The following is a 23,936-nucleotide window of genomic DNA, read 5'->3' on the forward strand; positions in this document are numbered from 1 at the left end:
GAATCATACGCAAGATCAATATCTGAGATGCATGTTGCAACAAACGGGGGGCTCCTGGAAAAACATTCTCTGGTTAAGTGAGTTTGCCTACAACAACTCCATTCATACCAGCACTGGACAGACCCCGTTTTACACAATGAACGGTCGACACCCAAGAACATCTTCCTTTGACCCCCTGGACGAGTTGGAGATGCCGGCTGTTACATCATTGGATAAAACAACTACTCCATCTCTTAAAGAAGCCAGTGAAAACCTTAGGCGAGCCAAGGAGCAGCAAAAGAAATGTGCAGACCGGCACAGGAGAGAGGCTCCACAATATCATGTCGGGGATAAAGTATGGTTGGCGTCCAAAAACATTCCTTTAAAAGGACATTGTGCCTTTCGGCCACGATACTTGGGACCATATTCTATTAAGGCTGTCATAAATCCTGCGGCCATGAAATTGGATTTACTACCCAACATGCGAATCCACCCAGTTTTTCACGTCTCCCTTCTAAAGCCAGTGGAACAGGACGCTCGAATTCCAACACCACCGGAACCAGAGATCATCGCTGGTGAACTTGAATATGAAGTAAAGAACATCCTGGACTCTAAGAAAATACGTTCAAAACTCTACTATCTCATTGATTGGGAGGGTTACGGGCCCCAGGATCATACTTGGGAACCCGCTGAATTTGTCCATGCCCCACGACTCATCAGACAATTCCACCGGAACAACCCCATCAAACTGGGACCGGAGAGGAGACCCACCGTGAGAGGTTCCTTGAGGGGGAGTGCTGTCATGGCCACTGGGCAGGAGCCCAGTGCTTCACTTCATGCAGGGTCCCAATGGACCCAGTCTTGGCGCCTATGGTACCAAGCTCATTTCAAAGTGTGCATGGCACACAGAACACCAAAGGCATGTGCAGCAAGGCCGGGCGGGGCCCTATTATCACAGGGAAGACACGTCCAGAAGCCAGAAGGAGGAGCAAGGTGGGGCCACGCGCTTACTGGTGCTTCACGTTAGTTTGCTGAGAGCAGCGTAACGCTTGCCGCCGTTCAAAGGACTCTTACCTGATTCAGCACGTGCGTCTTCAGTCTCCAGAACCCTCCAGCACCTACCTGGTTTAACACGTGCATCTCCAGTCTCCGGATACCTCGACCATCTTACCTGGATTCAGCCACACCATCGCCGGAAACACTGCCATCTGCTTTCCACTCTGCAGTCGCTGCGCACGCCTTACCTGAAGCCACACCATCGCCAACAGCACGCCATCTGCATCCCACTCTGCAGTCGCTGCGCACGCCTTACCTGAGACCACACCATCGCGGGAAGCGCTGCCATCTGCTCCTGACTCTGCCACATTAATCTTACCTATCTTCCGGAATCCTCCGCAGGTATTGCTCAGCATCCTTACCTGTTCCGAATTCCACCAACACGGGACCTTCATCGGGTGCAGCCTCCACGCAGATCTTTATCTCCGGCAGCCAGTAGGAGTCGGACACCGCTCAACAGCCATCGCCGATCTGCCATGCCTGCAGAGGGAATAAGAGACACAAGGTGAGCGGTCGCATAGACTTTAACTCGCTAAAGAGGCACTACTCACGAACTTGGTGCAGCTTCTGAAACTGCCTATTTACCAGTGGTGGGGGCATCCGGAGCAGACTCTTTTCTCCATCATGCGCTCCTGGGTCATCTTCATCACTACAGGGGAGAGAGAACAATATACTGTTACAAACAATATTCCTTGGGACAGTATTGTTACAAGAATACGGTCAACAATCATAGTTATAAAAACTTAAGGAAGGAAACTCCAGGACTCTGCGCCATTAGATGTAGAATTGTGTTACATTTATTGCTTGGTCTTGAGAGACCCAAAAACAGGTGAAAAATGTGTGCCCTTTATCCTGATTACACGTGTTTTGGCTCGCTGAGCCTTTATCGAATCGGGGCAAGTATGCGTTTAACAGATTGGTCCGTATGCAAGTTTATATATGGGTCTGATCCCAAAGTCCATATCCCGTATATTTATGCCAACTAATTTTGTTTACAAAGAATAATAGGATTTATAGGAGTCGCCTATCGGATCAACCACATAAGCCCCCTCTTTGTTTGATTGATTTACTGGTTGACTCTAAGGCTGACCCAATACCTATTGAATACTACAATCAACATGGCAGCATATCTAAAAACCGAGAGAAAGATACCAAGAACCTTTTCACCCCTCGAGGAGACATGTCCCGTGCTTTCTCTAATCTAGCAACCAAAAGAGAGGACTTACGGTCCAAATTGATCAAACTAGAAGGAATATCTAAAAAAGAGATCGATAAGTATTGGGAAAAGGTTACATTGGAGAATTATGTTCAAAATGATAGAGTACCAAGAGGTCTGAGAATACTATTTTTTCCTAATTTTAGTAATGAACAAGATAAGGATTTAGCAGAAGCATGGGAAGCCAATTTAAGTAACGGCTCAATGAAGATGAAGGATTTACTTATAGAGCAAGCCACAAGAAAACATAAAAGAGCGGTAGAAGTAATTGAATCAATTAAGAAAGAAATTAGAGTTGCAAGCTAATGAGGCAACCAAAGTGAAGAATTATGAGAAAATGAACGAAATATTACAAGTCTATCAGAATTAAGTCAAGATTAGGAAACTTAGAAAGTGCTATCGAGATGAACGTGATTATAAAGAAGATAGGGTATATACATTCCAAACCAAATATGATAGGAGTACCAAATCTTCCTCAAAGAATTCTACACCAAATACATCATCAGCAAGTTTGGACGCTGACTCTGAATTAGACAACCCCGATTTAGAAAATAAGAGTACCAATGAAGAAGTTGGATGCATGAACCAAATTAAACTTTACAAGAAAAGGAATAGAAACTATCCTCAGAAAACAGTCTGTTTTCAACTACCAGGAAGCACAAACATTACCAATACAACACAAGGAGGAGAGGAAGGAAGGGGGGTAAGAAACAACGAGACCCTAGAAACACCGACGAGCAACAAAAGACAAATGAGGGCCAGCTCAAAAGAGGTGAGCAAGCCGAAATAATTGATAACTTAGTTCTTAATTTGTCTAACAGAACCATTACGGAAGATGAAAGAAGACTTCCCAATAGAGGACTTTCTTTTGCTCCATCATGTGACCTCAAGCAAGTTGATATACACATTGACCTATTTAAATTTATACGGAAGCTCAAACTAAAGAAGTTTTTCGCAACCAAAGCACCTGGTAACTACACCGCTAAAGGAACACCAATAGCAACCAGCAAACTATCTATTCAAGATATAGAAGATACCTTCTTGGTTCGTTCATTGGTGGAGAATGAAGACTTTGATATGAGGAATGTAACGGAAGAATTGGGGATCAAATCTGACACCCTGACATCAAAATAACTGAAAACAAAATCCAAGTTTGTACCACAATTGCCATTAGATAACATAATCAATACGTTTTATAAAGCAGTCTCTCAGGAATTTTATGAAATGACCAAAACTGCCAATAAACACATCAGAGGAAGAACTATTAAACAAGACAATCTGACATCAAAAGAAAGGGCAGCCCTGAAAGCTTTATCTGTGGACACCTCAATAGTAATTAAGGAAGCTTACAAGGGGGGGGATATTGTGATTTTGAATCGAGAAGCCTATCTTACAATGGCTACCAATCGTCTCTCCAGCCCGGGCTGCTACAAACAAAGGATGGATAATTATAAACAAGAGGCTATGCAACAAGTACAAGAGAATATTCTTAAATGGCATAGAAAAGGTTTGATTTCTGATGAAGAACTGACCTTTTTGATGGTAAAGGAACCAGTTACACCTACAATGTATTTCTTGCCTAAAATACACAAGAGTTATAACAATATACCTGAAGGCCGCCCGATCATGAGCGGAATTGGCTGGGTAACAGAAAATGTATCGGAATACTTAGATTCAATTCTCAAACCAAGGGCAAGCCTACTTGCATCATACTTGCAGGACTCAACTAGTCTTATTCGTAAACTCTAAACATTTGTGTGGGAAGATAACATGTTTCTTGCAACCTTGGACATGAAGGCCCTCTATACCTCTATACAACACAAATGGGCAATTATAGCCATTGATTACACTTTCAGGAATGATTCAGCATCTTATTTTCATCAAATCCAAATGCTTGAAGAAATTCTGCAAATCACATTGGACTTCAATCTATTTACCTTCAACAACAATACTTACCAACAGATGAAGGGGGTAGCCATGGGCACCAAATATGCCCGGCCCTGGCTAACCTGTTTATCGGCATGCTGGAAGACAATGTAGTATACCAAGACACAGATTTTAGAAGTAAAGTGCAAATGTGGACTTGATCCATAGACTATGTCTTTGTAATTTGGCAAGGAAAAGCAGAGGAGTTCCAAACCTTTGTTTCAAGATTGAATAGGAACTGCTATGGAATTGAATTTACAGGGGAACACGATGCCAATCTCATAAATTTTCTGGACCTAACAATACACCCTGATGGCCAAAGACTTCAAACATTAACTTATAGAAAACTGACGGAAGTGAACTCTATCCTTCATGCCAAGAGTTGTCATTTCCTCCCAACCATCAACAACATACCATTGGGGGAGTATACAAGAGCCAGACTGTAAAGGACCGTACTTCTGCTCTCTATATGGCAGAGGAGAGTCACAGAGGATCCCAGCCAAGATTCTCTATTATTGGTACGTGGCCGAGCACTCGAGGCCTAGCTTCTCAGGAGGTGATGCAGGCTGGTTCTTAAGTACAGTGTAGTCCCCAAGCACCCACAAAGGAATGTCCACACACGGTATCGGCTAAAACACAGTCTTTATATAATTAATATTCAAAGATATATACAATATCACGATAACTCACTTTGTGCTCAGAAAATCAACAATGGTAAATATATACAGTTCTAAAGTGGTACCACAGCGATTATTAGATCTCAAGTGCATCAACTATACTGTCAAAATGTCACACAGATCAATAAAGAGGAAACCAGCAGTAGAGAGATGGAAAGCAAGATGGTTGAACAATTGGCAGAATACTGGTTGCTACCATTAAACACAGCTCTGTGTGGAGTTTCCTCCCCCCCCCCCCCACCAGGGCAACCTGTAGAATAAAGATACAAGCCCAGTCCATATATTGTTCACACTAGACTTCCCAATAGTTCTGCAACCCCAAAGTACCTGGTGTTGTAGCGTTCCTCGTCGGGGAATCAACAGCCCTTCTTGAGTGTCCTCCCTTTAAGGCAGGAGTCACGTGTCGTCAGACGTCCGGAGAACAGGTTGAGGTACGACGGTGAAGTGGCTGCTTCGTTCCTAGCAGTGCTCGTTGACGGGGAAAAGTAAATGTCCTGCAAGGAAGAGGCGTGCTGGGCACCTCGGTGTCGATAGTTCTGGACCGCAAAGAGTTTGAAGAACTGTGTCCCAGCAAGGGCTTCGAGTCGTCGGCGTCTCTGTGGTCTTTGAGTGGCGGGAAACACGGGGGGATGCTCCTCGGCGCGTCGGCGGTCAGGCCTTCTCCAGCAGGATACAGCGGCGACAATGCGGACAAGAGCGTCCTTGAATCAATGAAGTTCGAAGGGATTGTGTCCTCCGAAGTATTCCTTATCTTGATAGATTACTTCCAGCTTGCTGGCCCCGGAATTTATTTTCAGTAGAGGGCGCTGCGCGTCGACGTCCCTCGAGTTGGTGTCCCTCAACAGCCTCTGTATCGGCGCCGACGTCATCATACGTATAAATAGACTCGCGCAGCGTCCGTTGCTCAGTTCTGTTTTTCCACGCTTCGTGGGCCTTGGAATCGTGTTGCTCAGTTCGTTCTTCAAGTAGATGCTACTTATTTCTCGAATATATCTTACTCTTTTCGATGGCTTCCTCATCTGAACTGTCGACCCCACGGTCCGGCTTCAAAAAGTGTTGAGATTGTGGAAAGAAAATGTCGTTGACGGATCCTCACAGGATTTGTTTGTGGTGCCTGGGATCGGAGCACCATTGTTCAGAATGCGAGGACTGCATGTCCATGACGGGAAAGCCTTGAAGGAGCGTAAGGGGAAGCTCGATGGAGGTAAGACTCTTAAAACTTCTACTCCTTCGAAAGTTTCCTCGCAGAATCGAGACATTTGTCTCCTCGCCGTCACAGGAAACATTCCCGTTCGAGGTCTCGAAGCAGTTCCCATCACTCTTCGAGATCCAAACACTCGAAAAAGAGGCGTTAAAGATCACCCTCTTCTTCGTCGTCTTCCGTTTCCCAGGAAAGGGTCACCTGCCCCACAAAACACAGCTCTACAGGTAAGTGGGAGGAATTCCGTAAAAAGATGCTTAGCGTCTTCGACCCCCTCGGAGACGGCTAAAGGTGATACCTTGGGTGAAAGACCAGAGAAATCGAAACGCCGCGAGTCGTTGCACCCGGCGAAAGAAGCTGCCCGAGAGCGTCATGAACCCTCGAGGAAAGGCAGTAAGACCGCGTCATCGACGCCATCGGCGAAGGTCCCTTCGACTCATAAATCTGCGTCATCGACGCCATTATCGAAGGGCCCATCGACGCATAGATCGGTCAAATCGACGCAGTCTTCGACGCCGATGTCGACGCCGATAAAGGACAAACCTACGGCTGTCACTACTTCACAGTCAGTAGTCATACCGAGGGATTCCACCATGACCTTGAGAATGTCGTCGATAACCTTGACTTCCCCGAGTAGGATTCCGATCCTCTCGAGTTCTTCGCGGTCTCTTCATACCTTTTCAATGCCTTTTTCGGTTTCTTCGAAGCCTTTGACTTCCGCGTCAACGTCGTCGACGTTTTCTAAACCGGTTACTACAAGCTTGGCCCCTTCTGCTTTAGAAATGGGCTTTAAGCCATTTCCAAGGTCAGATTATTTCAGAGCCTTGTCCTCTATTTATGAGGAAGGGGAGGATTCTGATCAAGAAAGACCTTTTGGGTTGCAGAGGACTACAACACCTGTACCAGAGGAATTTATCTCTGAAGAAAATAGGTAGAAGGACCTTCAAGAATCCTTGCATGATGCAAGTGGGTTAGATACTTCCCAGAAGTACAATTTGCCAAACCAGACCCAGAGGAACATGCTGAGACCACTTATAGAACTTTAATAGCCAGAATAATAGAATTCATGGGTTGGTCTACACCTTCACCTGCTTTTCAACAAGATGATCTTACAGACATTGTAATTAAAGGCCCACAGGAAGATCCTGTGCTTCCATTTCATACTGCATTGCAGAGGAAAATATTGGTCAACTGGGAAACTCCTGAGGTTATCCCGGCAGTTAACAAAAAACTATCTGCCAAATATAGGGTATCTGCTTCTGACCCTGAATATTTGTCCAAACATCCAACTCCAGAGAGTCTGGTTGTTCAAGCAGCAACTTCATCGAACAGTAGATCTGCATACCTTACTATTCCATAAGACAGGGATGATGAGAGATTTGACGCTATGTCAAAAAAGTTTTTTTTTTCTGCGTGTAGCATGGCGCTTAAATCCATTAAAGCTACTTGTACGCTCGCAAGATTCAACCATACACTTTGGGAGTGTGCTTCATCAGCGGCTGTCTGCCTCCCGGAAGGAGAAGAAAGGGAAGCTTTTCTGAACATCATTAAAGATGGTAAAGATGCAATGTGCGAATCCCTTCAAACTGGCATTGTTTCTGCTGACAGTATCAGCAGGGCCATGGCGGCAAGTAATACAATCCGCAGATTTGCGTGGTTGCGAAAGTCTGGTTTTGCTGCAGATGTACAGGCCAGACTTTTGAATATGCCCTTTGACGGCTCTTCTTTATTTGGTAAGAAGGCTGATGACAGCCTAGAAAAGTTACAAACATCCAAGGGAGCAGCAAAATCCCTTGCAGCTGCAATCCGTCAAACTCCCTATCGCCCCTTAGGAACCTCTTGGAGAGGTAGGTCCTTTTCGTTTTTATTCCGCATTCGGAAAAGGCAGAGGACAGCCGGTTCAAAGAGGCCAAAAGAAATTCACCCGAGGTGGACGGGTTAAAAGTACAAAAGCCGCCGCAGCAGCAGCAAGTGCCTCTTTACCCTCGGCATCTGCATCAGCCGCCTCTAAACCACTCTGAGGACTCTCCTCACAAGACACCAGAAGGGGGCAGGTTAACTCAACATCTGACGTAATGGCAGGCTAATACGTCAGATGCTTGGGCATTGGAGACAGCTGCCCAAGGTTACTGCCTGCCTTTTCTACACACCCCTCAGTCATCCACCGGGGAACAACTCTTTGAAGGTTCCGGATCCACTACTTTTGCAGGAGATTCGAGACCTGCTGGAGAAAGGTGCCATAGAACCGGTACCTGTAGCGGAGAGGAACAAGGGTTGGTACTCCCCCCCCCCCCCCCTACTTCTTGATACCGAAGAAGGACGGAGGACTGAGACCTACCTTGGACTCATGAGATTTGAACAAGTTCCTCAGGAAGGACAAGTTCAAGATGGTAACTCTCTCTCAGATCCTTCAGGCCCTCCAGCTTCAGGACTGGCTGGTATCTCTGGACCTTCAGGATGCTTATTTCCATGTGCCAATCCATCTCAAACACAGGAAATACCTGAGGTTCGCAATTGGCAACTCTCATTATCAGTTTCGAGTTCTGCCATTTGGGCTGACCTCTGCCCCGACGGTCTTCACCAAGCTAATGTCGGTAGTGGCTGCAAGTCTAAGGAGGGAAGGGATTCACGTCTACCCCTACCTAGACGATTGGTTGATTAGAGCTGTATCTTCGGAACAAGCTCAGATGCAGCTAGATTGTCTGCCACTTCCTTCACAAACTGGGCTTCTCCCTCAATTTAAAGAAGTCACAGATGATACCATCGCAGAGACTCCAGTTCATCGGAGCGGTCCTGGACACTTCCCTGGGGAAAGCCTCGCCACCAGAGGTGAGGGCTCAAGATATTCTGCCGATGGTCACCAAGTTTCAAAATGCCCAACGTCTCCCAGCCTTCGACTTTTTGAGGTTGCTAGGCCTCATAGCATCCTGCATCTTCCTTGTGCCAGAGGGTCGCCTGAGAATGAGATCTCTCCAGTGGGCACTAAGAACTCAGTGGTCGGAATTCTCAGGAAGAATGACAGACTTCCTTCAGGTTCCGGACAAAGTGGCTTGAGACCTTCAGTGGTGGGCCTGTCGGGAGAACATTTTGAAAGGAGAACTGTTTTGGCAACCATGGCCGGAGATAACAGCAGTCACAGATGCCTCACTCACAGGTTAGGGAGCCCATGCCAACGACTTGACCATCAGCGGTCGTTGGTCTCCATCGGAGTGCAGACTACATATCACCCTGTTGGAGCTGAGAGCTATCAGACTAGCGCTGAAGGCTTTTCTGCCATCTGTACAAGGCAAAAATGTCCTAATAATGACGGACAATACAACCTCAACAAAAGAGAAGGGGTAGGATTACTGCCACTGTGCAGAGAGGCGATGCAGCTCTGGTTTTGGGCAATTCAAGAAGGAATCTCTCTATCGGCAGTTCACTTAGCCGGAGAGAAGAACTTGACAGCTGCGCTCTGAGCAGGCAGAGCACAGTCTCTCATGAGTGGGAGATAGCTCAGGAAGTCCTTCGAGAGATCTTCGCCCTTTGGGGAACCCCTCAAGTGGATCTGCTCACCACCAGTATCAACAGGAAGTGCGATCAGTTTTGTTCAAGGGGAATTTCCCCCTAGAGGAGCTTTAGGGGACGTGTTCGTGGTAGACTGAGAGTTTCTACTTCTGTACGCGTTTCCTCCAGTCCCTGTCATTCTTCAGATGATCTGGAGATTGAGAAGATTCCGGAAGACTATGATCCTAATTGCCCCAGACTGGGCCAGGAGAACGTGGTACCCGGACCTTCTGGACATGTCCATCTGCCCTCCGATTGTTCTTCCACACTGGGAGTATCTTCTCTCGCAGAAGGGAGGTCAGGTTCTCCATCCAGACATCAGAACCCTCAACCTTCATGCTTGGTTTCTGAAAGGTTGAGATACAAGGATTGGGACCTCCCAGATGACGTCGTGGAGGTGTTGCTTTCAGCCAGAAGGCTAGCAACAAAGACTTTATACCGCTGCCGTCCGAACAAATTTTGCAGCTGGTGTAGAGAAAAGAATATTGAAACCTTTTCATGTGGTGCACCATGTCATGATGCCTACCCCCGGGCATCAGAACCAAGACCATCAGCTCCGGGAGCAGGCATCCAGACACTTATTAAAACCCCAACAACCCCGGCTGGGGGCTGTTTGGGTTCAGTCGTGGCGCCTTAGGCGCCAGGCCCATCATAGGAATCAGTCCTGACGCCTTAGGCGCCAGGCTCATAGACTTTACTTACCTGATGCAGACCATGCTGAAAGTGAGTCCAAGCCAACGTGAGGCCTGGATGGGACTATTTTATTACAGGGACTATTTTTTTACTCGGGCATGGTTCTGGGGAACTTCTTACCTGGAACTACTTTGGAGGCTATTTAAACCACGCCCGAACAGCAGCACACGCTTCGCGTTACTCTGCATCCAGCAGCGTAACGCTCACCGTGCCTGCAGCCAGCATCCAGTCTTCTGCCACGCCCGCCTCGAATCTGGAGCTCCTAAAAACAAGAGGAAAGAAAAGGACAAGGTTAGAAAACAAACTATTTTCGAATTCCTCACCCGATTCCGGATCCATCTCGCCTCCGAACCTGGAAAGAACATCATTTCAGTACGTGCCGCATCTCCAGCTGCAGCGCCGCGGCATACTCGCCAGTCCTCTCAGCATCTTCCGATTCGGCGCTGCCTCCATCATTTCTTCGTCGAACTCCGGCACCTGGGGGACAAAAGAAAACAACAAGGTGAGCTGAGAGAACCAACAAATATAACTCTTATCACCATAGACTTACCTGATTTACCACCGGAGGAATTATTCTATAACTCTGCACATGTGCCGCACCTGCAAAGAGAGAGAAAACAACACGTTAAACACGTGCAACATTTACCGGACAGCATTGGGTAATACAGACTCTTACCTGAGCACCACCAGCTACCACGAGAGCATCTTCTCACAAACTTGGCTGCAAGACAAGGAAGGAAGGGGGGAACAAGAGTGAACATCGGACATATTGAACTTGATACTTACTGGTCCTAGCCAGGAACCTCAGAGTCAATACTCTACGGAACTCTCCCACACCTTCAAAACAGTGAAGTAACTGGTATCAACGCGCCCCTGCAATCCATGCAGGATGGAGAGCTCATCTTTCAAGAGCATAAGGTGAGATTGCTTTAAGGGCACTTCGGAGTGATAAGTGGGGAGGACTGTGGGGGGTGCCATCACTTGAATCCACGGGTGGCTAAATCCATCTCTCCACTTGCAGGAGAATACTTCTACGGGTCAAGCAGACAAGATTCGGAGGGCCAGTCCAGTCAGTCATCTCTGCACTACGCATCACATTGGTGGAGACCGCAGCCGTCCGTGTCCGACCGACGCCCCTGTGGGAGCCATGTGAGCGTAACACACCAATGGTGTTATCCTTTCTACTCTATTTGGCGAATTTAGGTCTTCAAGTTGGTACGATTAAGGGCTACCTCGCAGCGCTATCGATCCTCAAGCGCACTGCAGAGGAACCAATCATATTTCAAATTACCCTTAGTAATACAATTTCTGAAGGGGTTAACTAATGTCTATCCCCCGAGACCGTTCCAAGTTCCCTTATGGGACTTAAATTTAGTCCTGATGGGTATTCCTTTTGAACCACTCCACTCTTGATCATTAAGATTTCTCACCCTTAAAACTGTCTTATTAGTGGCTTTGACATCTGCCAGAAGGGTGAGCGAATTACAAGCCCTATCTTGTAAACCCCCACATACAATTTTTCACAAAGACAAAGTTGTCCTACAAGTGAAGCCTAATTTCCTCCCAAAGGTGGTTTCTGAATTCCACATCTCTCAGAAGATAACCTTACCCTCGTTCTATCCCCCCTCCCAACCAGGGAAAGAGGAAGAGAGGCTACATAGGCTGGATCCAAGGCGAGTCTTGAGTTTTTATATCGGCAGACTTGCTAGGGTTAGGCAAGCAGACCAACTGTTCTTAGGTTATACAGGGCACAAATTAGGATTGCCAATCACAAAACAGACCATTTCCAGATGGATTATTTTAGCCATTCTAGAATGTTACAAATTGGCAGGGAAAGAACCCCCTCAAAATCTTAGGGCTCATTCAACCAGGGGTGTCGCAGCCTCTTCGGCCTTCCAAAGAGGGGTACCGATTCGAGACATATGTGCGGCTGCCACATGGTCGTCTGCACATACCTTTACAAAATTCTACAATCTGGATTCCTCCTCTAGCCAAGAGACTAGATTTGGCAAAGCTGTGTTACACTCTGTTCATTCTTAAAGGTGAATATGGCACTTTTACTCCCACCTCCGTTTACACACCACTGCTATGCGAGTCTATCAAGATAAGGAATACGTCGGAGGACACAATCCCTTCGAAGAACAAGTTACTTCTTACCTGGTAACGTTCTTTTGATGGGATGTTCCTCCGACGTATTCCTTATCTTGTTCTTGTTCTTCTTAGGCAAACGGGAGCACGGCGGCTCCAGTCGGCGACGGCGTTCGTCGACAGTGGTGGACAACAGTCTGGGCGCTTCTCCTTGTGATTCTGTGGCGTCCCCGTCTCCGGTCGGCAGCCTGTTGCTGGTCTGTCTACCAGCGAGATTTGGCAAAGATCTGCTGGTGCACGATGGTCCCTCGTAGCTCGGGAAGAGGGTGCCTTACCAGGTCCTCTCTGGGTAGTCCTTGGAGGCACAGCAGCTTTCAGATTCTGAAGAAGAGCAACAGCAATTCTTCGCAGGGCTTCAAGGTCAAGCTTCAGTTACTCCAGTTACTCCAGTTACTCGTCGTAGTGGACTTCAGCTTCTAAACACGATTCCTAGCAGTGAGAGGTCCCCAGATATACTGTTGATCCCCATTCATTCCGCTGGGTCATACTTGAGCATCCAATCACGACTAAAGGCATGCAGGCAGGCAGGCAGGCAGGCAGCCAATCAGGCACACTGTGCATTCAGGCCATTCACTTCTCTCCAGACACTCACAACAAGTTATGTGTATTGGGACAAGTACCAAGCCATTCAACACTCCACACTGCATTCATACCGGTTTCGGGCAGGGATGTCTCAGTCATTGTGTCAAACACCACAACACAGAATGTGTATTCGTCACACACTCCATTCACCCAGGTCCCACCCACAGGCATACCCACAACATACGGTCGTTGGGAAGGCTCCAGCCAGTCTGGTCAGCACTTCCCCACACTACCATTATGGAACTTCCACCCAACAGACAGTCTGGGGGACGGGACAGAGTCAGGGTTTCCCGGGACTTCGGGAACATCAAGGTAACAGGCGACGGAAGGCAAGAGGCCATGGGAGCCATTTTGTCTCCATCAGGAATCTATCGATTTCAATGACAGGGTCTGGGCATCCCAAAATGGAGGAGGCTCGGGCACCAGTCAATTCAGCACAGAGCTGCCACCAGCCCGTACCCTGCTGTGTGGGTCACACACAGGTGCCCAAAAACATACACTAGGGGCACTGGGTTGCACCCCTACCCATGGGTGCCATAAGGGTATCCCATGGGTCTGTTCACCAAACCAAGAGAGAGAGCTGCACTGCCAGGAATCCCACATGAACTCCTGCGCGGAAAACACAACAGAACACATGATAAAAAGCAGTAAAGGACAAGGATACAGAGGCCCTGTCCCTCCGATGCATTTCCAGCATCACACAGACGCAATTGTCAAGCACAACCAAAATTTGATGAGGACCTTCTGCGAAAAAGATTCAGAAACGGAGGGTATTCAGCAAAATCCATTACATCTGCTTACACGAGAATTAAACAAACTAGTCAGGAGGATACATTACCAACTAAGTCTAAAACTATTTCTGAACAACCTGTGGGGACCTTTTTCATTACACAGTACAACAGAGATCATAGAAGAATCCAGAAAATATTGAAAAGACATTGGCACTTACTGTTACTTGATGAACACATAAACAAATTCATAAAGGATCGTCCTCGAATGATTTACAAAAGAGCAGAGACTTTAAAGACAATTCTAAGCCCATCATTGTTACCGGACATTCAAGTTCCAAGACAACTGATTTGGATGGACAAAAATGATCTAGGATTTCGCAAATGTGGCATGTGTTCCTAATGTAAATTCGCACATGATCCCACCAGAGAATTCAAAGATCACAATGGGAGAACTATTACAATCAAACAGGGTATTAATTATAAATCTAAATTTGTCATATATGCGATTATTTGTGTATGCCACAAAGTTTATGTAGGAAGCACCAAAAGAGAATTGAGAGTTAGAGTACGTGAGCATTTGGCGAAGATTGGAAGTCAGGATCCTACATTACCATTAGCTCAACATTGGCAATCTTGTCATCAATTATGTAATAAATCTGACATCAGGTTTATAGGTCTACAACATGTCACCCTAAATAAAAGAGGGGGTGACAGAGTGAGAGCTCTACGTCAGGAAGAAGCACGTATTATATGCCTTCTCAATACGACAGTGACAGGTCTCAATAGCGATAATGAGATGTCATCATTCCTGTAGGTGTGCCATAATCTTTAAATTTATTAAAAATATTCTAATGTGTATTCCAAATTGCGTCTTTAGAAATGATGCTTTCTCCTAAGAACCACCCTTTACCTAGTTCATGTACTTTTTAACATCCCGTTAGGTTAGACTTTTTGTGATTTCTGAGAATGACATGTATTCAGACATACATTTAATTCCCAATAATGTGTTTAGCACTCAGGGACCACAGAAGGCTCACAATCTTTAAAGGAGCATTAAGTATAGTCAACTAAAGCAAAAACAAAATTCTGCAAAGCGTACAATGAGATATTTTTCAACAATAATTTTGCGTTCAATTTGACTTTAAAAATGTTGCCAGGAGCACGAGGAAGCCGTGGGCTATACTTAATGTGAATTTACTCCTTGCAAAACACAGTGTTTCCAAATGTTAAGTTTCCATTATCTGATCTGTTTGATCCTCTAACAGATGCGACCGTGGTGGCAGACGGGTCCATTCTGTGATTACCGTATTGAAAAAACCTACTGCGCTTATTATAGTTAGCTAATCAGTTTACATAACTAGATTCCAAATTTTAATTGTTTCAATTGCTTAAAGAATTTTTACAATTATTCTCTGAACCAATGGGAATAATCACGGGTCATATAGACATTGCATTTATGCCCATTACGGTCTATATTCTTTGATATACATAAAGAGTTTCCTTATTTTTCTATACGTTTTCTAACTTTTTTGAACATTCAAAGATGGCGCGTACGCGCGTTATAGCCAAACATTCAAGGATTCAAGGAAAAGGGAGCTGCGCACCATGGTAAAGTAATAATAACGTTGCTATGGACACGCTTCATAGCAACGAAGGTTTCAAAATGGTGCCGATGTGAAAGTGTTCGTGATGTGAGCCAACGCATGAGATTTCGATTCTACGGGATATGGACTTTGGGATCAGACCCATATATAAACTTGCATACGGACCCATCCGTTAAACGCATACTTGCCCTGATTTGATAAAGGCTCAGTGAGCCGAAACGCATGTAATCAGGATATAGGGCACGCTTTTTTCACCTGTACTTGGGTCTCTCAAGACCAAGCAATAAATGTAACACAATTCTACATCTAATGGCGCAGAGTCCTGGATTTTCCTTCCTTTTGTTCAACATACAATTGACGGTTTAGGCTTATTACCGTTTAATTCCAGTGAACTGCGACACAGAAGGATCTATGTTCTTGTATATTTACGCCAACTAATTTTGTTTACAAAGAATAATAGGATTTATAGGAGTCGCCTATTGGATCAACCACATAAGCCCCCCTCTTTGTTTGGTTATAAAAACTTACCGTCAAGACGGAATGGTCGCAGCTGGTCTGGACCTCCACAATTTGGACCAGTGACGCAACTAGGTCCATCCGCAGCACTCTTGCTGATGGAAAGCAGGACGGAGAGCTCATCCTTACGTACAAACAGGTGAGCCTGCATGGGTAAACTTCTACGCACTACATTTTGGCATAAAAGGGCAGAGGGGAACTGCGACTCCACCACACTATCCTCACTGCTGCTCATCTTATCACAGGAACAGGCCCAGCCTTCCGGACCCACAGAAAGACAGCAGTTGGGGGAGAGAAGCGACCTGAGGGAGCCAACTCCGGGGAGGGCTCCAACCATGCCCCAACGCCCCCGCAGAGACCAGGTGAGCGTTACAGTCGCCTAGGGACGCCCGCGCATGCGCGATGCGTCATTGCTTAGGCGCCGGCCATCTTGGTGGGGGCAAATCGGGGATGCGTTGACGAGGTAACGCCTTGAATCCCCTATTGGAAAGATAAGCGGGACGCAACGCGTCTGGTAGGGGCCCGCACTGCGGCGGGTGGGAGAATTAAATGACAAGTTATAAGAAAAATGTGTAACCCTGTGGACGGGGGATAGGGGAAGGCGCTGCAAGCCTATGTTGTGGTGAAGTGAGACTAGAAAGTGTGTGTTGCTTGGTTATAGCACCACTCGTGTCAATAGACCAATTGTATCATTAGTAAAAAGCGCAGAGGACGGAAAGAGTGTATAGACACTCAATACAGTCCCAGAATTGGCAGGGAAGGAGGGAGGAGCAACTCAGCCGGAATCATATCCAGTTGAGTGTCCCAAGAACCCCTGACCTGATTTCGTTTGTAAACAAGATAAACAAGTCCCTAGGAAGATTGCAAAGGAGACAGTGACCCAATATAATATAGGTAACGTTAGAATGGTATAGCAGAAATGTCCAAATCCTACATTCATAGTAGAAAGGTATCCTAGATGATGATGATACAATACAGTCTGATACCTATAACAGCAGTTGTCATGTACCTAATTGCTGCCCATTAATTCCTTGGATTAGTAGAAGAATATATCATCCAGTACATGAGGTAAATCAGACAACAGTCAATTATACAAAGCACTTAAAATCCCCTTGGGTATATGGAATCTAGCAAGTCTGTCCATAGTACCTCCCTCTGTAAGTTTCTTGTGAAGATCACCACCCCTGGGGCCTAATCTAACCTGTTCTAGAATGACACACTTAAGCTGGGCTATCGTGTGCCTACTTTCAATAAAGTGCATTGCCACTGATGATTTTAAGTAGTGTGTCCGGATGTTGGACTTATGTTCGGTCCAACGTGTCTTGGCTTTCCTTGTGGTTATTACAACATAATAAAAGCCACAAGGGTATTTTAGTGCATACACCACATTTGTGGAGTCGCACGTGGCCGAGTGTTTCAGAAGTAGAGGTTTACCGGAATGGGGGTGTGGAATGCCATTTCCCTGTAAAATATTGTTACAATGCTGGCAGTTATGGCATGGCTGTGTGCTTTTGTATTTCTGAATGTTCTCTCTCTTCCCCATCCTAATCTCTGCTTTAATCAGACTGTTGTGTAGAGCCATGTTGTTGCGGTATGCAAATGTGGGTAGCTGGCGGAAAAGTGGCTGTAGTTGTGGGTCCATTTGTAACATTGGCCAGTATTGTCTGATGATTATCTTGATGATGGGACTCTGGACCGAGTGGTTTGTGACATAAATTAGAGTTTCTTGTTGTTTGAGTGGTTTGGGTGTCAGGAGGGAATCCCTCTCCATCAGTTTCACTCTGTTTGCAACGCTTGCTAACAGATCTTGTTTATAACCTTGTTCCTTAAACTTTTGTTGAAGGATATTGGATTGGTTTCTGTATTCTTCGATGTCTGAAATATTGCGTCTATACCGTAGAAATTGACTGAGGGGTACACTGTCCACAGTACGTCTAGGATGAAAGCTTGTTGCAAGCAATAAGCTATTTCTATCCGTGGGTTTGGTGTAGATCTTCGTTGCCAGGGAGTTGCCCTGAACATAGATTTCAACATCCAGGAAATTTACTGACGTGATACTTGTTTCGGTAGTAAATTTGATTCTGGGGTGCATGAGATTCATCATCCCAAAAAAGTCCTGCAGTTCGTCTGTGGGGCCCGTCCAAATACCAAACACATCAATGTACCGTACGTACATCGAGAGATGTCTCATCCATCGTAGTGAAGTGAGGATATGCTCATGTTCCAAATAGAACATATATGCATTCGCATATGTTGGAGCCATTGCGGCTCCCATACTCGTGCCCGATATTTGGAGGAAATACCGATCTTGGAATCTAAAGAAATTGTTCATAAGGACGAGTTTTAGTAAGGTAAGTACAAACAGCCTGTCCCCCAGGCACTGTTGTGTTCTCAGTAAAAACCATTCTATTGCTTCCAAACCTGATTCGTGGACAATGTTGGTGTATAATGAAGTGATGTCCATGGTGAAGAGGATATCTCTCCCCACCTCAAATTCACTTTTTCTTAGCTTCTGCAAGAAGTGCATAGTGTCTCTTATGTATGTTTCTGTATCTGTAGCACTTTATCTAGATATTGTGCTAAAGGTTCAAGCAAACGCTATGTGGCCGCTATGATCGGGCGGCCTGGAGGCTTAACCAATCTTTTGTGTATTTTTGGTAAAATGTATAGAACCGGGGTGATGGGATGTTGGTTCTCAAGGTATCTCCTGGTCTTCTCAGATATAACTTCTCTAGTTAATGCCTCATCTAGAACTTCCCGGATCAGGGTACGTATTTGTTCAGTCAGGTTATTGGGCAGTTCCATATAGGTATCAATATCCATGAGTTGTCGTGACACTTCCTCTAGGTAATCTTTTTTGTCCATGAGGACTAATGCTCCACCCTTGTCGGCTGGCTTGAAGATAATCTCCTCATTGTCCAATAGATTTCTCAATACTTGTTTCTCACGGTTCGTGAAGTTCCCTTGTCCCTTATGCTCGAAGCAGATCTTCTTGAAGTCTTCCAACACTGACTTCTCAAAGACTGCCAACACGTGGTTCTGTAGAGGGGGGTTACAAGTTCTCTTGGGGCAAAGTTCCAAAAATTCTGATGTCTCATCCATCTCTGGTTCCATTTCCAAGGAGTCGAAGAAAGTTTTAAGCTTCAATTTCCTCATAAGTTTGAAGAAATCTATCTATCTTTGAGTAGATTGCTGTTCGACGTAGGAACAAGTGACAAGCCTTTTCTCAATACATCCATCTCCAGACGTGTGAGTCAATAGGAGCTAATGTTGACCACTAGGTCTTCTTTACCAGTGGTTTCTTTCTTTGTGGATTTTTTCTTCTGTCCCCGTCTAATGGGGCCTTTTCTAAAGAAGATGTCGATGATCCACTTGCTTCTTCTATGTCTTGTGCCTGTGCGTCTCCTGCCAGAGTGGGCGCTGCCCTCTCCTCGAGTTCTGTACTAGAGGCCTCGGATGATGTAGTTTCTTGTTTGGGGTTAGGCTTGCTCGGTTTGCGTGGTTGAAAAGGCCTGCTTGGTCTCTGTCCGTAAATAGTCCTGCCAAGTATAGACTAGGTCTAATTTATAGTCCTGGGTGTCCCTTCTGAATTTACATATTTTTTTCGTCTCCAACTCCTGTTTGTATTTCTCTAACTTGGTGTTTGTATCCTCCAAAATTGTTTGCAGTTGTTCTGCTGATGCTCCTTTGCTCAGACTTGTTTTGATGCTGTCGATCTGTAATCAGTATCAGGTCTAATGAACACGTGTTCAATATCTGGCGCCACCTCTTAACAAAGGTGGGATTTTCCTTGCAAGCGTCGGTTCTAAGTTGACACGGAGTCCCCTGGGTATCCTCTGTGCTATATGCTATTTGGCTAATGTTGCGTGTAATTTCAAGTTGATTTCCCTCCATAGTTTAAAAGGCGGCGCCAGATACTGAGCAAGTGTTCATTAGACCTGATACTGCTGACAATTGAGGAGCTGGCTCAAAACCTAACATCTCTAGGCGAGGAGATCACCAGGTGAGTCAGCGCCCGTGCAACACGGACAGAGTATTCTCTGATCTCCTGCCCAACTCCTACACTATATGGAATAATGGGCATACAAATTATTGGCGGAGAGTTCTGCGTATGTGAGCGTCTGTTTTCTCGCTCTAACAAACTTGTTTCCCCCATTCCAGAAAACTCTAATTGCCATCCCTGCAGACCTATTTCCCTCTTCTCCGACCATAAGTCGGGTAAGTGCTGCATCGGTTTTAATTTTTAATCTTGATTCATCTCACTAAGTGCTCAAATGATGTTAAATTACGGTATCACTTGAGGAGTTGCACCGCTCATTGGGTAATTTCCTGTATTTGCAGGTCCAGTGAGTGACCTGGAGAGCCACTAGGAAATGGCAATGAGGTCAGTTTTTGATTTCGAATTTTGCTTTTCTTTACAAATATAAATGTATTTGAGCATCATACTGACGTGCATTATTTTGCATTACCTTATAGATACATTGCTGAAATATGTTGTATCAAGCCTAGGAAGTTGAGTACTCCCAAGCCCTGAAGAAGGATTCTGTTATTATCCGAAACGCGTTGGCAAACTCTTGTTACCACCATTGGAGTGTATTAGGAGATACAGCTATATGTGATTGAACTCATGTACCAACAGCTTTTTGAAGTATAGAAGTGTACATGATAGTGCAACATAATTGTTTACCTAGTTCGAACTACCTTTTGTGATTAAACATATTATGCTTTGAATCATTTGTTTCCTGTATTGTTTTATGTCTACTATGAATTTATGGATGGCAGTGTGCTGCCTAAACTGTACTTAGACTTTTTCTTATGAAACACAGATTTATATGTGTCTGTCTGCTTCTTTGGACTTAACACGCATATACACTTGAATATATGTAACCGTGTACTGTGGGGTTGTCTACGTAGGATCACCCACGATTTACTACCGATCATACTTTCACCTTACTATACTACTAGTTGTAACTAATCTACTTGAAAATGTGGGGTATTTACCCCCTAGGAGTGCATGAAAGCGGGCACCGGTTGGCAACAACTGGCTTGTGGTTAGTTCTTTGTCCCTCTGTCTCAGGTGGCCTTGAGATTCTTTTTTTTCCCCCCCCATCTGCACCTGAAGTCACGTGAATCTTCAAACTTGATTGAAACTAAGAGAGTAATGAAACCTCAATGAGCAATTAGTGCCCCCCTGAACCTCCCGCTTCTTCCTTACCCTTGAATTGTCCAGAATGTTTAAGCGACCTGAAAATTAGACTCATCCAGGGGTGGATTAATTCCCCCTGTCCTTGGTCTGGGAGGGGCAAGTGTTGGGAAAGTTTCCCATTCATGTGTAATTTTCTCCCCTGTTGTGAACCCCCCAACTTTTTGCTGATGTTTAACACCATGGTCTGACTTTACCAGAGGAGCCCCACCTTCTGCTGCATCCCTCTTAGCTTTTCGCTCACTTCTTATGGGGAAACTGACATGCCTTTAAGACAGTCAGTACTGGGAGACTTTGTTTCCCTTAGTACTTTCCAATGTTTCAACTTTTCTGCTACATGTAACAAGTGCACAATGTACCTTCTAGTAGAGTACACTTGGGTCTATTCGTCATTTCCAAAGGCCCTAGATATTCTCGAAGGATTTTTTTTTAGGAGAAGCGTTTTGGACAGGGCTGGTGGCAGCTTATCATTTTGTATATTTTTAACACTTTCCTGCCAGGTAAACTGTGATTACTGCGTTTGGCACAAATAGGTGGCCTGGCTCCAAAATGGCCATGCCACGAAGTTCTTTGTCCTGTCCTTTGGCCATTTTGCCACTTCCCTAGGTCGAGTCAACCCGGGTCAGTCCTTATTTGGGCATGCATACTCCCGTGAAATGCCAAGCTTTCGCAGGCTTCTGCATGCCTTGCGTGTGTGCCTCCAGGATGTGGGCTGGAACGTCTGGTTCCAATACACATCCTGGGTGCCAGAGAGTCTGGAGTGCCCTGAATGCCTGCGACCACTGTGGTCCGTGATTGGTCCACGTATTGTATGCCTGTATGTGAGAAGATCTCCCATTGGGTCCTCTTTGTGTTGGCGCAAAGGAGATTCTGGATAAGAGAAGGCCCCAAACACCCATACCATGTCGATCTCTGGAGTCCTCACTGAACGAACGATAGGATCCAAGTATCCTGAAACTAAGAAGCCGAGTCGAGGAACCGCTGGTGACCCGCTGGAAAGTTTGGCACCCTGAGCCCGCTGTCGTCCCGTGGAACCCCTCTGCATCTTATCATCCTAGAAGGTCTGCTAAGATGCTTCGACCCATTGGAATAGTGGGACCAACTATTCTCTGCACCTTCAACAAACCCTGCAAGTATGCCTTCCTTGAAGTGTCCCTGGGCCAACCAGTGGGCTGACAAGCTTACGCAGACTCTTTGCCCTGATACCGCTGCAGTTCCGAGGAGGCCCACGAAACTTGGTATATCGCTAGCTCTGTGTTCACGGCACCTTCACACCAAATTCCGTACACTTGGCGTTCCCAGGTCTGAAGTGAGATGAGTGCGACCAAACCGGAATATATGCAGTTACCGTGTAGCCCAGCCATGCTGACGACCTTTGCAGGCGTGCTGCATTTGTGCCCCTCTCGTCCCTGAAGCCTGCTGCAGTGAAACTGGCCTGATCCATCTACCAGGAGCAGAGAAATCGCCACTATCCCATTTGGGAATCATCGCTGTATCTTCGTCGCTGAAAGCCGCAGAGCCGCCAAATTGCTGCTCTTGAACCTGCAACCCAAGTGGACTCAACTGCTGAAGTTTGGTCTGGAGTGCGCTGGGGGTCCGTGAGTAATCGCAACCCTAACTGGTGGACCCTAGCGCCTTCATTCATTTTTACGCACAAGTGTCCCCTGGGGGCCCCTCTCTTTTCCACTGCTAGTGCAAACTAGCAAACTATTCCCACCTTTTGGAATTGACTCGGCCCTCAAATGGAGAGCCTCCTCGAATAGTAAGAACGCATTCTTCATCGCCTCACCCACCTTCCTGAGTTGCTGGAGACCCTTGAAGAGACCCTGTGTTGCCCATTCGAATTACTGCATGCGCTGGCATTGCCTGTACATTTGAGCATTAGGCTCCACTCTTCTTAGGGATTGGACTGCCTCTTAGTTAGGAGTGTGTTGGATGCAGAAGGGACTAAAGACTATTTGCACTGCCTGTTTCCTTCCCCTTTTAGGTTGTGGACTCATTTCGTGCATTAACCCTTTAGACCCCAATGGTCTTGTATATATGTATTTAGATAGGATTTTGTTGACTTAATAGTATTGATGTGATTTGATTTGTGTGTTGAAACTCAAAGGCCTTGAAATAAATGTAAATGTATTTTTAATATTTCTGCACCTGACTGGGAGTAATTTGTAAGTGTCCTTTACTCTGCATGCTCATTGAGGTCTTTCAGTCACCCTCGCCCCTCCTGAGACCTAGTCTTGACCGCCGCCAAACTACCTTGATTGGTCTGGCTTGTCCAGAAGGTTACCCTGTTCCAAGAAACTAGGCTGGCCTTCTAAACCTCTGCCCACCAGGTCAGAGTTCAGAAATGCATCTTAACATCGAGGTGGCTCTGATGCGGTATTACGTGCGATAGCTGCTGTTAACAAGCAAAGAACGGCAGCTGGTTTTTCGGACAGGCGAATCATCCAAAGCATCTTATATGTGGAGACTCTCTATGCATCAAGCTACCCACCCTATTTTTGGCGACCTGGGACGTCTCATGCACCTGACTTGTCTGCAGCTGTCTTGCTGCTATGCCGCCTGGTGAGTTCATCATGCATTGTGCAGTTTCTTTGAGAATTACAGTTTCTCTTTCTCTCTATCCCACTTTCCATCTCTCTGCACTCTCCCTCCATGGTGCTCTCCATTTCTCCTATTTACTTAACTTCTACTCCATCGCCTATCATACCTCTCTCTCGAAGCCTGGAAGGAAAAAGTTCAAAAGAGATCTCCTGGTCTCCAATCCAGGCCTGCCCATCGACGTCAATGCTTCTTCCAGGTAGACTGTCACAGACATCCTGTTTGTGTCTCCCTTTCCATCCGGACCAATGGACTCC

At 45.9% G+C, this 23,936-nt stretch overlaps 1 protein-coding gene and 1 long non-coding RNA gene across 4 annotated transcripts in view; both read left to right on the plus strand.

Annotated features, from left to right (window-relative positions):
* Positions 1 to 23,936, plus strand: part of SH3YL1 (SH3 and SYLF domain containing 1) — a 779,762-nt gene that overhangs the window by 135,160 nt on the left and 620,666 nt on the right. The gene's annotated exons all lie outside the window — the stretch shown is intronic.
* On the plus strand, positions 20,029 to 20,494 carry LOC138453336 (uncharacterized). The gene is made up of 3 exons (XR_011260404.1): positions 20,029 to 20,093; positions 20,217 to 20,259; positions 20,352 to 20,494. It is a non-coding gene; the product is annotated as an uncharacterized lncRNA (long non-coding RNA).

This window comes from Ambystoma mexicanum, chromosome 4p (assembly GCF_040938575.1).
Source record: "Ambystoma mexicanum isolate Mex_15411 chromosome 4p, UKY_AmexF1_1, whole genome shotgun sequence".
Taxonomy (NCBI): domain Eukaryota; kingdom Metazoa; phylum Chordata; class Amphibia; order Caudata; family Ambystomatidae; genus Ambystoma; species Ambystoma mexicanum.